This window comes from Polyodon spathula, chromosome 1 (assembly GCF_017654505.1).
Source record: "Polyodon spathula isolate WHYD16114869_AA chromosome 1, ASM1765450v1, whole genome shotgun sequence".
NCBI classification, from domain to species: Eukaryota; Metazoa; Chordata; class Actinopteri; order Acipenseriformes; family Polyodontidae; genus Polyodon; species Polyodon spathula.
This window is the reverse complement of record NC_054534.1, coordinates 16,960,455-16,978,804: the sequence shown is the minus strand read 5'-3', so window position 1 is coordinate 16,978,804 and position 18,350 is coordinate 16,960,455. Positions and strand designations below refer to the sequence as shown.

The 18,350-nt window shown below is 35.1% G+C and overlaps 1 pseudogene; it reads left to right on the top strand.

Moving 5' to 3' along the window:
• Nucleotides 1-6,971: 6,971 nt before the first annotated feature.
• On the top strand, nt 6,972-17,060 carry LOC121316225 (annotated as a pseudogene).
• Nucleotides 17,061-18,350: the final 1,290 nt, after the last annotated feature.

Here is an 18,350-nt window from a genome sequence, read left to right as displayed (position 1 = left end):
TGTCTCAGCAGTAGATTTGTCAATCATCTTGCTTGCCTCTGTGCCCCATGTGGATTCCAGGTTTAGCAATTCACTGCTAATTTCGTGCTTTGTAGCATATTATGTAACGCCTACTCGCATAACATCACTTTCAAAACAAACCATTTCTTTAAAAAAAAAAAAAAAATAATAATAATTAAAACGTAAACTCCAGCATCAGAAAATCAATAATTGAAGGTAAAAATGTTACACTCAAGTCATACAACATTAACTTCCACACCGCCATCAAGAGCTGGAGCAATACTTGATTCTACATTGTGGAGCTCTGTTAGATATGGGGGTACTGTGTTTTACGAGTACCATAAACCATGCGCCACTAAAGCCAGCACCATCTTATCAGCTGATAACCATTTTGTCGATGGTTCTTACCCTGATTTTAGACTTCTTTTAACCATGTTTTCAGCAGTTTGTGAGCCAATGTCTGTAGACTCTGCGTATCCACAGCCCATTCCACTTTTCCTCAGTACATATGCAATCCACAGTCATTGTCTTTCTACATAGATTCACCACAATATTATAGAAGATCACTAGATTACAGTTATTGGCATGATACAGCATCAGAGCATTTAGGATAAACATTCCAATCACATGGACTATTGATCACAATAATCAAATCTATTCTACCTTGCAGCATTTTCTAAAGCCAATGGTTTTATTCTAATCATAACGTCCAGATGGCAGTGTTTTATATTTTAGGTTGTCCTTTCACTGTGAAAGTCATGTATTTTCAAATCCAGTTAGTTTTTCATTCAATGTGAGGTGCCAGTCAGGTACAGAAACCATGTCCTTCGATTTATCAGTGTTTCAGTTAATCCAGCCTCCTACCTTGCAATGGACAATACACTCGTAGACTGCTCCTGATCAAATCAATAGATTTTGCAGCGGCCTCAGAGCAATGCATTCTACTATCTTTCCAGAAAGCAGCCTCATCTTTGGCTCCTTCTAAAGCGCCTTAACATTTAGACCAATATTGATATCCTATCAAAATTCTGGTTGGCAGACAATTGTGCAACAACCTCCTGCAATCCCAAGGAGGCACTTCATGCAGCTTAAATTTGCTCATATCTCACAATGAGAATATTTTCATTCACTTCTACAGATCACTGCTTCAGCAGATCTCTGCTCTCAACGAAGCAAGAAAGGATATTAGGATGTGGGCTGCTTTAATTTGTCACTGGAACAGTCTGTCCTTATTCTATGAAGACCTGATTTCGGCTCCTCGTGATTTGAATCTCTTTACTGGCGCTTCATTCTTAGGATTCGGGGGTTACCTAGGGACTGAATGGTTCTCTAGCAAATGGCCCCCTGAAATTTAGAATCTTTCTTCCTACCTCAAATCTACAGATCGCAGCTGCTCAGATCTGGGGCCACCAGTGGTCAAGAAAATCTATCACATTCTTTAGCGACAATAAATCTACAGTCCATCTCATCAATAAAGGAAGCTCATCCTCTACTCTTATAACACAGTTACTACATCGCCTCATTTCGATTTCAGTGTCTTTCAATTTCTTCATTCAAGCCTGTTACATTCCCGGTTCACATAATGCAGCTGATGCTCTTTCTCGTCTACATACAGATCGCCAGATTTCAGCACTTGGTTCTCACAGCATCTCCAGCACCTCTCCAAGTTCCGCAATACCAGCACGTAGTATTCCTGTGAGCTCTCCTGTCTTCAGCCTTCTTCAATCTGCTATAAATTACATGTCTGCTGCTCTAGCTCCATCAACAAGATCATCCTACTCTAAACAAGTTCAGCCAATTCCATTTAATCAAGACTGGATCGTAGTCTTTATCATCCATGCACAAAGCATTGTACACCTCTCCACTTCCACAATCAAATCTTACATCTCCGAAATTCAGTTCCATTACCGTCTCATGTCAGTGTCCTCTCCGATTCTCAAGGAGTAGAAATCTGTGATCTGATTTGGAATACATAGTTAATTATAAACTTTGCTATAAATCATGTTTTTAATCTGTTAAAAGGAATTGGGTCATGTTCAAAAAAATTCTACGACAGTTTTATTTAACTGTGTGCGTGTGTGTGTGTGTGTGTGTGTGTGTGTGTGTGTGTGTATATATATATATATATATATATATATATATATATATATATATATATATATATAATCCAGGGCTTGTAATGGAACGTGAAACAAGCAATGTGATTGGTCGAGCAAGATTCCAGCTGTCCATATATTAGATGGATACGGACAGTTGGAGCCTTGTCACATATTCGAAATCACTGCGCTGCCTCACAGAATTTAAACTAAAGTATCAGTAGCCATCTTGCTTACATTCACTTGTAGATGTACAGCTGTAACTATGAAAGTGACTGACCAATTACCTGCAAAAACTCTCAAAGTAGTAAATAAACATGCCAATTTGAATGAAGAATAATGAACTGGAAGATAGCAAAACAGAAAAAATACCATACAAAAAAAAAAAAAAAAAAAAAACACTTTTAGCAGTTTGTAAACAGTAAAGAAAAACACAAAAAGACACTTGAGAACATTATCCATCCCTCTCTGACACAAACATTGAACAAATTACTGAAATCCGAGACGTTAAATTTATTTTTAATTCCTCATGTCTGTTCTGCTCAGTATGTCTGCACCGACAGGAAGAAAAAAACTAACAAATTCACCGTTTTACTTGGATTATAAATGCAATAAGGCCATTTAGGGTCTGTATACGTTGAATATATGAACAGAGGCATCCTTATATTTGACGTATACAGATGCCCAGCTCTGCGGATGCCCAGAATATATTATATATATATATATATATATATATATATAGATATATATATATTATACTATATATATATATTATATATATAGTATATGTTGGAGATAACAACCTCTGATTACCCCCCCAGCATCACATGACTGATTCACACTGAATAAATCACTGTACACCGCTACATTCTAAATTCCATGACAAACTGCCATTTCATTTTCATTACAAAACCACTGCCAAAAATGAGTGATATTCCACCCATTTCCTGCAATAGATTTGTGGATGAAACTCCAGGTAGCTGGTACAACACCAACTTTGAGTGAAGACAGCAGTCCACCTGAAAAAAAATACAAATGAAGTAAGTGCACCAGCAACTATGAAAAGTAGACGCACAACAGTAGATGAGGAACAGCTAAATGAAATAGAAGAAAACAAAGGTTGGAAAAAACACACCATGGGCTGTTAATGTACTTGGACATTCATTTTAAGGAAATATGTCCAAAAAATCTTAACATTAGGGGAATTTTATGCCAGTGCAAGAAGTTCAACTGGGGACCAGTGTTCAGGGTCCAGTTTTATAACGCTGAGCTGGATAAATAGATATTTTAACAGTAGAAGTTTTAACATCTCTGCAGAAAGCGAGCTTAAAACCAGCAATGTATTTCTGTCAATCATGAAAACCTTTGGAAAGACAAGGCCAGACACCACCCCTGAATTACCTGCCTGGATTTTAAGCACCAGATTGGTGCGTAAAGTCTGGTTCGATCTTCAGCTTAATCTGATGTGGTCGAGAAGGTGTCCGACAACTAACAAAAATATCTTTAGCGATCCAAAATATAACGAGGACACAAACTCACCTAAAGATCCGGTGTCAGCATCCATCACAGCTGCTCCCCTGCCTTTCTCAGTGTCATTTGAAACTCTGCCCATCATCAGCATGTGCTCAGTTCTCTGCCACTTTCGATGCAGAAAATCCCAATAAACAGACACGTGCAATTTTATTTTTAATAAGTGAACAATAAATTAAATTACATTTGGAATATATTACACTACATATATGTACATTCTGGTTTTGTCTTTAATTTAAAATATGTTTAAATATATATATCTTTAATTTAAAAAAAAAAAAAAAAACACACTTTGCCATGCACAATCGGTTCTGTGAGAAATGACCTCGCTTAATATCATTTCACAAACCCGCTTATTGTCACGTTCGTGCAGGCTGTCATATGCTGCATGGGCGGTTTTAACAGGATACAGTTCAGTTACAAAACACCTACCAAGTGAAACACCTAATTGATAGCTTTCACCAGTAGACAATTCTTGCCTTTTTTAGATAATGACACAAACTGTTTCATTCCAGTTAATGATACAAAACCTATTTGTCCTGTAATAAACTATAAGCATTTGTTTAAATGTAAAGAACAAAGTATTAAAACACTGCTTAAATTCACCGTTCTTACTTTTTTTTTCCTTGCATTTGTAATGTGCTGTCATAGGCAAATGTGTAACCTGGTTTATATCATGAATTATGCCTGCATGGCAATCATGATATATAGTGGGTTCATCTGTGTGTGTGTGTGTGTGTGTGTGTGTGTGTGTGTGTGTATATATAAAATAATGGGGAATTAAAGCAACTTTTCGAAAGTCAAACTACAGTTGTGCTGCACTAATGAGCCCCAAACAGGGCGAAACATGCCAGCAGATACTCTGCTTTGACTTTTAAAGACGAAACTTTAAATATTATTATATATATATAATATATATATCTAATATATATATAATAGTATATATATATATTATATATATATAAAATGCTTTTTTTTTCAAATGTGTTTTTTTTTTCAGGTATTGTAACAGTTATAGATGCAAAATATTTTTTATTATATTTTTGGCATAATTTTAATATAGCTAATGCTAGGAGTTTGTATTACATACATGTATGTGTAATTCAACAACACTACGAAAGGGCATATTTATTATGCATGTCCTGTCTGTTTACGTTGGTCGTGTTTTTGAGGATATGAGGGTTTGAAGTTCAGGTACTTTAAAATTGAAAATGAATGTCTATTGTCCTTGTTGTTATTTCATGTGTTTTTCTAAGCAGTCTCATAATAATCTTATAAAGCAGTTACATGGGGTCCTTCAAAGAAGATTCTACTGAGGTGCAAATATGCAAAGGCGTGTGTGAAAACAGAAGGATTTTATTTCATTTTATTTTTGAAAGTATACCAACATCCAGTTAGTGTTTGAACCCCCCACCCCCACAACCAGTTCTGAGCCATCAACTTGTGATTTAAACAATTGCAAGGCCAGTAGTTGTAATGACACCTGGATAATAGGCAGCAATTTAAGGGTGTCATGCTTCACAGATCAAGCCCTTCACAGCTGTAGCTGTGAGAGCTGTGCATGGCCCAGGAGCCAAATTGAAACTGAAGGGGTAATTGATATCAGAGCCTATCACTGTAATGGGATTGTCACCTAGTGATCTGAAATATTCATTTCCTAATCATGGACAAATGATGGGACAAGTTGAAATGCCAGTTCTTAGACCGAGGGGCTGACACCTCGGTCGTAGACATTGTTCTTTTTGTTATGTGGATCTACAAACCTGGCATCTTTCAGTATCTGAATAAATGGGTAACGAGTTACAAAGAAAAGGTCAGAGTAAGGGTTGCGTTTTTATTCTCTCTGTTATTACAGATTTAACGTTGACAATAAAAAGACGCAGATTTGAAATCCATGAAGGGATGAGGTTATATTAGAAAGGAAATTGGGTTATCTTTTAGGGTCAGATTATTTTAAATGTTTTTTATCCGTCAGTCTTTTTAATTCTGAAAGTGTCACTCCTGCTAATTTCACAAATCACAACATATAAGAAAACAAAAAATTGTTTTTTGATAGATTTTTGTAAGGCGTGAAAGATTATAAAAACTTTACAAACATACCTTTTTTTTTACTCACTAAGTTGATATAAACTTTGACTTTTATTGTGCAATTTTACTACACACTTAGCTGGGCTAATAGTGTCAAAAGTTAAACACCACATAATGAAATGTATTTTAATGTTTTGTTTTAGTATCTAAATAGATAAGTAAATAAAACATAGATCCATGACAAATTTAGTTTTATTTCAATTGTCTTTCTAGTTGCATTTGCTATTAACTTTATCATGTGAACGGTGATCCACGTTGTATTGAAATATAGATTTAGTTTGCACATGTATATACTTGAGGGAAGCACTGCAAATTGAGGTTATGTATGTGTACTGTTGTAAAAAAGTGGCACCTACCATTTTAAAATCAGGGAATGTACTGTTGTGTTCCTCAGAGCTAAGAAAATGCATTTCTTGATAAGTAAGATTTGGTCATCTAGGTTTATCATTACGCTAAATGTACAGCACTCTATGCAATATAAACCAAGCCTATATATATATATATATATATATAATATATATATCTATATATAATATATATATATATAGAGCTGCAATAAGGTGTTCCCACTGTCTGAAGTCCTATATAAAATCATCTAGTTTCCTGGGTGATGTCGAATGAAAGTCGTGATATCTGCGTTGCATTTATTTCTTTATTAGCAAAAAAGGACAGGACTTATCAATGAAGCCAAATGAAAGTCGTGATATCTGCGTTGCATTTATTTTCTTTATTAGCAAAACAGGACAGACTTATCAATGAAGCAGAAAGGTACCAGTAACAGTGTGTTGTGCTGTTTCATGTTTTACAGCAAACATACTAAACAACAATTACATTTTGTATATGTAGCCTGCTATAACAGTGCATATATTCAGTTAGCTATATTCTTCATGTTTCACTTTGTTTGTGTGTGTGTGTGTGTGTGTATATATATATATATATATATATATATATATATATATATATATATATATATATATATATATATATATATAGCTATATATATATAAGCTACAGTGCAGATTTGTAAACAGTGATATAGTGATTTTTATATTGGAATACATGACTAGTTTATTTAAAGTAACTTATATAATAACCTCTTAGTATGTTGATTTGGTATACAGGCAGGTTGCACTGGCAGATCTTGCTATCATCAATAAAACAGACTTGGTGGAAGAGGAAGTGCTGAATCAGCTGAAGGAAGTTTCCGGTAAGGTTTGTGATGTCATATTTTGAACGTTACACTGCACACAGTTTTTAAAAGATAACTTGCTTCATGTCATTTTGCAGATCAATAAATGGGCTTGTCAGAATTCAAGAAACGCAGAAGTCGAGGTATTTTTTTTCTGTCTTCTATATTTAATTTGCCCCAAAAAAGCCTGAATTCCCATTTGTAGTCGGAAGTTTTGAGTGAGATAAAATTATGTAAAAAAAATTAATCTTCCTTGGACTTAAATGCAACAGGCAATCCTGCTATCTGATTGCCTTCACGGCATTTTCCTGGAAATAATTAGTGCGTTTAAGGAAGTGACTGGGTTCACCTGTGGTAACATCATTAAAGTAAGAGTATGTGGTGATAACCGAGTCGTATGGAATTGAATGTAAAGAATCTGGTAATAGTTGTAATGTTCCTGTTTAAATAAGTGTTCGTTTTTAACCCTTTCACTCTTGGAAATCACTGAATCAAACAGTGATAAAACTAACACTGTTTACAATTGGATACAAGTGCATGACAAACAAAAAAAAATCCGTAACAAGAAGTCATTTTTGAGAGCTGCTTTGTAGAGCTGTCAGATATTTCACTTGAGGGTTGATTTGCAGCCCGTCGAAAGTGATCATTATTGATTACGATCCGAACGCATCAAAAGCCACCAGAGCTCTGTTCTGAAGTGTGTGGGTGGGAGCAGCAGGGGGGACAGAGAGACCTTTGAACTAAGATGCATTGGAAAGACCCAACTTTTGCTCGAGTGCTTTTTTGTTTGTTTTTTGCACAATCAAAGGCTTTAACACTCACAGGGTCAGATGTACTGCGCTCTTGCAGTAGTTTAGTTTTCCTTTTGCTTTTTTTTTTTTTTTTTTTTTTACTGGAAATAAGATAAAAGTAGATACACAGAAAATCTCCTAAATGAGCTTACCATTGCTCATTCTGTAAGGCAGTGTCAACTTTTGACAAGAACAACAGCTTGCCGTTGGTCTGCACAGTGTGTGCATGTCCGCGCTTATGGGTTGTGATGTATATTTATCCTATGTACAGTCCTATCAGTATGCAGCAGTGTGCAATTCATATTGACTGACGCTCGGGGCAACAACATTTGTGTGAGGGACAACAAGTTTTGCCATTATACTTTTCCCACTGGACAGATAGTTTTTATTCTTCCTATGTTCATTCTGTTGCTAGAAAGACACTCCGGTTATATTTCTAGAGAGCCCTGCAGGTGTCTGAAAACTGAATTGTGGAAGTCTAGCACCTCCACACAAACATGTTAAGAAGTGTTTACATTACAAAAAGAAACTCCACCATATTCACTAAGGTAGTTGTGGATTAGAAAAAAAATTGTGTTGTCGTAATTTAGTGTGTGGTCAAGCATGTACTTGTTGGGATGTTGAAACAAACAAACAAAAAAAACATGACAAACTTATGGCTGTAGGTGATTGTGACCTGCTTTTTCATGTTACTGGTAGCTGGTTGGTCGATGTGTTATCTGTCTGTTATGCAGGGGTGTTTTTATGAGATTTTATTCCACGTATGTTTGAGCATGGTGACCTACCTTATCATGTACACAGGGTTATTATTATTTCTCAATTTATTGATTGTACTAAAAAAATAATTATCTGTAATCGTGTGTAAGATGAAAAGAAAAAAAGTGCTGAACAAATTGCTCTTTGCCAAATAACTTGATGATGAAGATGATTCTGACAGAGAGAAAAAGGAAAAATAAAGATGTGAAAGAAATTAAAAACCATTAGGGAGAAAGTTACAATTAATTATTGTTAAATTTATAAGCTTCGATTTATTAAGAACTAAAGTGTCATTCTAGTCCAACCCTATGTCTGCTTTAGAGAGAAAGCAGCTTCAAATGTATTTTTGGTTGCTTTTTTGCAGTGCTGTGCCGGCACTTTGAATTCTCCAGACAAACAAGCTCAAAGATTGGTCAAGGCAGATTTAGAGAACTGATAACTCAATACTGGAGCAACAAAACCTAGAGCCACTCACAAACATCATACAATAGAAGTGGAAGTGTGAGAGAACATACAAAGCTTTATACACTTTATTATTTCTATATTAACATTTATAAGATCTTTTGATCGTTGTTACAGCCCCATGAGCTTTAGCTTTAGAGGTTTGAAGGATTATATATTCTAGGTGTGATGTCATTGCTTAAACACTGGAGATTCTGTTGCTGCTTGGTTCTTTCATTAAATAAGAGATTTGCTGGTGTTCCCTGCCAGTCAGTATTTTTTTTTATTAAGAGCTGCCTTTCAAAACCTATATGTCTGTTATTGAATCCAAGTATGAGTTTTTGGTGGACCGCTGAGAGCAGACAATATAGGCACAGCTTGTTACAAAGGAAAAGTGGGATTTATGTGCAATGCACGGTACCATAAGAACTTTACACTGATAAAAAGGGGTTTCACTAGAAGATTTAAAGTTATTTTGGAAAGACCCTGCATCTACCGTTTTACATGTAGTACACTTATTTCTCTAGTCAGGTTGTAGAAGTAACAGATTTGTGCAAGTAACAGATAATATGCAGATATGCAGCAGTGAGCATGCCCATTTTGTAAATACAAATTTTTACCAGAGTCAATTTAAAGAATACAATTTTTAATTTGTTACTGTGGTGGGTGATAATGAAAAATTGATGTACATTTGTGTAAAATCTGAATACTAAGGTCTGCAATTTTCTTATTTTGTTTTTCTTTTAAAATTAAAATAAAAATGGTGTTGTTTCCACTAGTAATAGTTTCAAGGCTAACCTACTTTCTTGGGGTGTTAAACACAGTGCTTAGCTTTTTAACTCTGTTTTTAATGTGTTGCTCTGGTCATACTGTGTTCATTTTCTCCCCAGGGTTGACCCCAATGTATTAGATCTGCACTCATTTGATAGTAAAACTGGAGCCAGGTATTATATTGAAAGCTTTGGTCTTACAGAAGCAACACATTTACAGTGGGCATTAAAAAAAGATTAACTTCTGCCCAGCTGATTTTTCAGAATAATATTTTTAAAATTGACTTCCTTGACTGTGGTTTATAATGCAAGCGCAGAATAGGCAGGTAATCTGAAAGGAATTCTAGGTTATTCAAAAGCCAACCAGCTGCGAGGGATTAAGTTTATTGTTTTTGGTAGCAAAGAGATGCCTTCTCTTTACAAACTTGTCTACATGGACACTTTCCGTTCCTTCTTTTAAACCTACTGTTACCAATTTACCCCCTTTGCAGCCCTTCTTTAAGCCATCCAGACAGTTTGTTTGAAGTTGCCCCCTGTGACTGACTGTGCCACGATTGTAAATCGTGTAATCTGCTGGACAATGTTTGCCTGCGTGTCATCTCTCAGCATGCCAGAACACTGCAGCTAACTGGCACCAAAATGCTTGCTAGCTTGTGTGTGTGTTTTATTATTATTATTCAGCCTTGCCTACTGGCGTCTGGATTAAGGAAGAGAAGTTAAACTTTCCTAAGAAGTTTCTAAACCAAAACATATGCGAGCTTGGGGTGGGGGAGGTGGGTTGATGACTTGCATTTGCAGTCGATTTAAGCACCCTGCATGTCAGATTAAACATAGGAGTTGTGAAATGCCTTCCCATTTTGCCACTTGTAGTTCTTTTTTTTTATCCCTTTCCTTTGTAGAATTTAGATTCTCTACTTCCATTATATATATATATATATATATATATATATATATATATATATATATATATATATATATATATATATATATATATATAGATAAAAGAACTACAAATGGCAAAATGGGAAATTGTTCTTGTCACTTAAAGCTGGTTGTCTCTTGGTCTCATTTTTAGCTTCATTGCGATGTGTTTTAGTAATTATTTTTACGAATCTATGGGCTATACTGTTTTCATAGCATTTGACCTATTATCTCAGTGACTAACACCTTGTCTCAAGCGAATGGATATTCTGTGTTGGGAATTTCATGCCTATTGTCAAAATGTCTTAGCGTGAAAACAAGCTTCATGTAACAGTGTGTTTTGGAGCTCAAATGTGATCAATGCTAGTTTTCTAGTTTTCTAGTTTGACCGCATCTAAATAAGGTAACCAGTTAATGTACACCACTGTTACTTCATTGTAGCGCTGGGGCGAACGCAGTTTTTCAGTGTTTGTATATTGTACTAAACTTTTACAAAACTATGACAGTTTTTTAAATTGGGAATAACCTTGAAAACAGAAGTATATTTCATACTACAGTAAAAAAAAAAAAAAAAATCACATTATCCCATGTAATGTGCCTGACTATTCGTTCCATTGCATGGTATCATTTTGATACATTTCAAACGGTTTCTTTGAAAACGAGAATATTTGTGTCAGCCTAACTTAATTATTTTTATTTTTATTGCTATATGTATTTTATTTCCAGTTCTTCAGTAACATTTTACTGTTATACTTAAGTTTTAAATGTTTTATTAGGGCCACAACCAAGTAATGTTAAAATATGCATTATAAGAATAGCTTGCTGCAAACCTCCCCTAGCCCGATAACACTGGAATGATGCGTTTCAAGTCTTTGTTCGGTGCGTATGCTCTTGTGATGTGGTCAGTCAGTTGCAAGATAATTATTTGCATGTGTGGATCTCAAGTTGGCGGCAGCCCGTGTAATCAAACCACTACAGAATTTGGTATTGCTGACAGTTTGGAGCAGAGCTCCGACACTAAGTACAAGGGTGCACCTTTAGGACAGAATATTAAGATACATTAGTTTTTGAGGTTTAATCTGAGTATAATTGCAGTAGTTCTCACTGCAATTTTTAACTATCGTAGTTTAGACAGAATTGTGTCAGTAATAATTAACCACACATTTAAAAAAATGCATTCTATGGTAATAGTACCGGGATGTGTTATATTTAGGCTTGCTACTTTTCAATATTAATCCGTAAAGCTCGTTAAACGTCGAATTCCCCCAAAATGAGCGTTCACTGAATTATATTTATATAGGCTAAACATCGGTAAAGCTCCCCATTTTTTTATTTTCGTATAAAAAAAAATAACAATTTAGAAATCGTCTATGGTTTGTTTTAGTTTTTATACTTACTGTCTAGCTAGGGGTCGCTGTCAATCATCTCCGTGATCTGTTAGTGTAGATTCACTGTCACTGTCATTTCACCCAGATCTCGTTGACTGTAACAGCGCCAGAATGCTCTCATTCTCTTAAGTGATTGTCAATCATCAGGACCTGTACAGACTGTGCAAATTAGCGGGTTTTATATTTGCCAGCACAAGCCCCCTGACGACGTCCCCGCGGCAGGACGAAGCGGCTGGTCTGCCTTACCTTCCTGTGACTCCAGCTGTGCTGAAGAATTGTGGATTTGGCAAAAAAAATAAATACATTGAATAGTAGCAAGCCTAATTATAGTGTGTTTGCCTTATGAATTGCCTAGATTTGTCTCTTGGACAAAATAGTTTATCGTGACTTTATATCTACTACAGAAGTAGATATTTGTGTAGTGTTGAGATGAATATGCGATCAATTAAAAAAAAAAAAAAATAGGTGACTGTACACCAAATGACTGTACTTGTCTAAATGTTTGTAAATTGATATAATTAGTTTATTTTCAATATCTGCGAACATCGTACATTTGGTTGTTATCAGGTTAAGGAAGAAACCTGATTTGCCCATGCAACCGACATTGGACTTGAATTTTCATATTCACGCCAGTTGTCTCAGATTCGCATCTGTACTACTCAAACTACGGGAATAAACCCTCAAAACATGAACATATTTCCGAGTCAAAACCAGTTTATCTCCACAGTAGAAGCAGGGTTTTGTCATTCAACCCTTTATAAAAAAAAAAAAAAAATCTCTTTTATTATGCTTTTATTATGTTTTTTTATTATGTTTTTTTTTTTTTTTTTTTTATTCAACAAGATGTGCAACTTTGACTCTTGAAAATATAACACGTCACTGTTACATTTATATTCTAATGTGATTCAATTGTGATGCGCCATCTCACTCATAGGAGGGACCTGGTTTTGCAGGATTTTGCACCTGTGTGGGACTGAAACACAAGCAGGTCCAGTAACTTGCCCAAGGTCATTCATTCACTAGGTCAGATGGTTAAGATAGAATCAAACATAAGATCTCCTGGGTCCTGGTCCTCAGATGCACTGTGTTGACTTAAGGGCTCTGACAAGAGCGCATTTAAGCAATGTGTGGTATTGAAATAAGATAAGTGCATTTATTCGCATTTTCAAAGTTGGTTTTCTGAACAGAGGATGTTGTGCTTTGGACAGTTAACTGTGCGTCAATCCCTAAAGATTCATATTAACTTTTATTTGGCTTGTATTCATTTCCATGTACAGTTTGAAATCATTAAAATATGCTCTATGTGATTTCAAGGGATCCAGAGGAAATGGTTCGTAAAATCAGTATCTGTGTTGGCTGTTGCTACAGAACCTGAAATACTTACCAACAACTGACCACACAAGGAAATGACTAAGTAATGAGCTAGCTTAACCAATCCACTGTCCAAGTTTGTTGTCAGGCAGTTTATAATTACTGTCAGGTTAGCTTAATAAGGACACATTTCAAGGTCTTAAACGTGCTGCATATTGTTTTAACTGAATTCCTCTCACACTTGTTGCCTGCTGTTTCTGCTGAAAGAAGTGTTGTTCCACAATTATTTTCATTACTTTGTTCTCTGCTGAGCGGTGGGTGCCCCAGTAAGATAGTTGCTTCTGTGTTAGCTTTAATACACTCATGGGAGGGGGTTAAATGTTTGTATTGTCATCTGTTTTCTGCAGCCACTTTTAGCAATAGAAGAACCCCCTACCGAGACAGAGCCAGATGCTCTTTTCATGCAAATGGCTCTCCTAGTTTCTGTTGTTATACTAAATAAAAAGGAAGTGTTTAACTTTAACACTTACACACAATACCTCATACCTGCAAAATGCCTTTCCTAGCTGAGTGCAAAGTCACAGGGAAAGAAAGGCAAGTAGCATGGACACACAATGTAATGTTTTTGCATATACTCAGCACAAGCTGCACACATGAAAGTTGTGCAGAGATAATTAGTAAGTTGTAAGTTCTCCATTGGGGCGACACCAATTCAAAATGAAACGTGAGAAGCTTTAATCGCTGAGTTTTAGTACCCCCATTCCCTAGCCCTTTTACAAGGCCTATTGTAAAGGTAAAGCTGTTGTTAACAATATCATACTTTTATGTTGTGTATCAATAACTGTGTTTTGTTAACAGTACAAAGGTTTCCATTTCAAGTATTCAAGCACAAGTAGTTTAAAAAGCAACTGGATACAGTGAATTCATGCAAAAATTATTCTGTTAAACAGTGATTTTTTTTTTTTGTTTGTTTTGCTTGTTTTGGGATTTTTTTTTGGGGGGGGGGGTGAAGTTCAAATAGGCAATAGGAATAACAGTGTCAAATTAGTGATTTATGTTAATTGTCAAAAGGAGATGTGCAAAATGAAACTCATGTTTATTATTTTGCTAATATTTGGGTTGGTGATGAGATTAGAGACAACTTGCTGTGTTTTTTTTTTTTTTTGTAAATTGTAAATTATTGTATTCACAACAGAAAGAATACATAAATAATGTGGATTTCCATACACCTCGCATTTTATATTTAAGCAGATATTGAAGTCTATTCCATTATTTGCGTGAACTGTTTACTCCAATATAAAGTCCTTTACTTGCTTATTTGTTTACTTTTTGCACTGATGCTACCAAGTTGTGTAGCTGCAGTGTGTCGAGTGATGCTGGTCAGACAGATGAGGAGCGAACGAGAGCCTGCTCACCTCCACACCAGATCATGGGTTCTTGTTAGCCTTGATGGCTTTCACACTCAAAGAATTTTCCAACCACCTTCATTTTTTAACTGTAGATGAAAACATAAAGGTGACTCTTACAAGTTTAACAACTTTATAGCAGTGGTAATTGTTGATATAATGGATTTTCATGTATGGACAAATGACGGTTTTTACAGTATTCAAGTATTTTCTACAACGTTTTTGTTTTGTATTATAAACCCAAGTAAATCCCACACACCTTCACAAACAGCACCTTGGCATTTTGCCAGAAATGTTTTGCATATACAGAATCCTAGAAGCACCATCTGCCTGAGTGAATGCCACCTTTATTGATGTCTGTGGCTTTTTACATACTAGCAGGTATGTTCCTGACATACTGTACTTGTTCAGAACAATAAAGAAAAGCATATCTCATGCCACCTCAACGCCATTAAACGATGTGGGTATGCATTTTCAGAATCTGGGGTTATTTGGAGTCATCTGTTACATTGCCTGTATGTCACACTTACATGGTGGATATAGGTCAGTGCAATAGTTTCTCATGTAACTGACGGCTTTGAATTCACAGCTTGCTTGTTTAATGTAAAATGTTGTTATATTTGCAGCATATTTTTTGTGCCCACTGACAGACTTTATTTGCTGTTTTTCAGATTATCGTTACTGTTACATTTGAAGTACCAGGGAGCATTTCAGAAGAATGTTTAAATGTGTTTATTCAGGTGTGTCATTTATTCTACCTTGTAAATCACTCTTATGCAATTACGGCACTAAACTAAAAGAACATGTATTTTCTTTCTTTACAGAACCTTCTGTGGGAAAAGAATGTTAAAGACAACACAGGCAGCGCAATGAATGTGATACGACTTAAGGTAAATCTAATGAGCATATAGGAACCCATGGACCACTTGTGATTAGTGAGTACGTACCAGGTGGTTCTTCAAATTGGGGAAACTGTATTTTCCACACACCAAATAATGTAAAAACCTAAGTCAAATATACCAAAATATGGCTTTAATTTGTGAGCACAAGAGTATTAAGAAATATGTTTAAGGAACTTGTTTAATTTGTAATGTAAATTTCATAAATATTTTTGAATTGTAGTGGTCTTTAAGAAGATAAGTAGCATTATTAGTTACACCCTGTACTGTAGTTTCAGTAGAGTTGTTGTTGGTCTTAGTGAGCAATGCAGCTGTTTCTTTATTCTTTCTACTGTAGACTTCCTCACATTTTTAAACTTTTGAAGATCAAATAGTTAAATCGTCTGTGGTAGTTAAATCTTGAAAGTAAAGTGAAAGAGAAAATAATGGGTTTTTACATTTTATAGGTCATTTTAAAAATAATCTGAATTTGTAATCCTTCTCTTTCTTTAACAGGGGCTAGTATCAATAAAGGATAAACCACAGCAGATGATCATCCAGGGCGTTCTTGAGCTGTATGATCTTTTCGGAGACTTGAGTGGTGTGGGATGCTGGAGAACAAAAAGCAAACAGGCTGGTATTTATAGGTAAATGTCTTAAATATTTAGATTATTACTGATTTATTACAAAGTTTTCTGTGTAGCATCAACAAGGTGATGTATCTAATGTATTGCACTGAAAAAAGGAAACAGGAAAGGTAAATATTAACTAGAATGCAAAAGTTTAAACGGATCTCGTTGCAACCCTTCTTTTTGTAGTTGTAATTACCAGTACTCAGAATGATTATACTCAATCACAGCATACTGTAGATAAGCAAGTTGTGTTTCTGCTTTACCATACCGTAAAACCTAGACAATTTTCTAGTTAAAAAAAAAAATCCAATTTGAACTGCCACTGGCTGTGTCCAGGGGGAATTCTCAGTCCTTCCTTCAGTTCCGCTGGCAGGTTGCGCTGGTGTTGGCCTAGGCTGCTGTCTAGGATTAGAACAGTAGTTCCACCCAAGACAGATGGCTGCTTCAGATACGTTGTAAAGTTCTTTATGCCAGTCCTCCTCTTCACAACTCTGGTTCTTCCAGGTGCTTACGGGTACTTGCTACTTCTTAGCATGTATATTCACAGTCAAATTGTTATCCCAAATGATGCGTCGATCCTCACAGCAGGAGATGTGTTGACTTGTTTTTGTTTAGCAGGTGCCAGGCGTTGAAGAGGTACGTCTTGAGTTCACAGGTAGGCTTTGGGTGGTTATTTAAATATAAAACACAAACTATTTAATGAGTTATATAGTAGGGCTGTTTAAAATCTGAGAATGCAATTTTTTTTTTTTTTTTCAGGCAAAAATCTGGATAAAGATGTCATGGAGCAACTGTTTATTGCAACTGTGCTAAACCAAGAAAATAGTGCTTAAAGACATTCCCTGTTGATTCTCATTTTTAAGTTTTCATTTTAAATTCCAATAAAAAATAAACACATGTGTTTTCTATTGAATGTTGCCTCATATGTAATACATTAAAGAAATTAATTTTAAATTATACAGGAGTTAAATCAGTAAAGAATAAGTCGTTTAAAGTGTCTCTTTTAGTTGTTCATTATAGGTTGTCAAATGAACTACAGTTTACAGGAATAAATAATAAGGCATCCTTGTAAGCCATAGTTAACATCCATACAGAACCTCATGAGTCACTAACTTTTAACAAAGGTCTGCTAATGTGAACAAAAACAAAAAAAACCCACCCGTCACAGTTCCATATAGAATGCCTGGAGCTCTATAACCATCTCATTATGTCCATAACTACCAGTTAAGTACCACACATGTTTTTTTCCCCATTCACAATTCCATTTAGTTGGTCCAAGTTTTGTAAAATTAACATGCTAAAAAACTTAAAACAGTGATTAAGTAATAATTTAAAAAAAGCTTTTGTCATGATATATATATATTATATATATCTATATATATATATATATATATATATATATATATATATATATATATATATATATATATATATATATATATATATATATATATATATATATATATAATATATATATATATATATATATAATATATAAACCACACATTCACAGACCCAATGTTTGCTAAACTGTCAGCTTAAATACAAACTGCTGGTAATCTTAATGTTTTGTATATTTATTTATTTATTTTTGTTTGTTTTTATTATTTCAGGGCATTGGAAAGAACACATTGAGAATTGCTGCAATATGTTTAAGCATTGCAAAAAGCATACCATTATACCAATATGATCTTTTGCTTTTCATGTACGCTCTTGTGAAGGGGTGGGGGGAATATTTAAACAATTGACTAAAATCCATGTTTTAACTTGGAAATACAGGACTGGACCGGTAGTGATGCACTTACTATTCTGACACTATTAAGACCCACACAGTATGACATATTAGTATCATTATAATGGCATGCCTGGCTAAATGCCTTGCAAACGAAGCTGCCCTGTAAACCAGTGATGAGAAAGACCTTGGTTTAATCTGAATTTATCAGACTTTTTGTTTCTGTATCTATATTGCATAACAGCATCTGACGTCTGACTGACGTTATAGTATGTTTTTAATGAGATGGGGGTGCATGCCACCTAAAGATTGTGCAAAACAGACCAGACCACCTAAATTACACTTACCAGGACGTTAAAAAAAAAAAAAATTAAAAATAAAAACCATTGCCCTGCCTTGGTTCATGTTGTTGTTTTGTCCT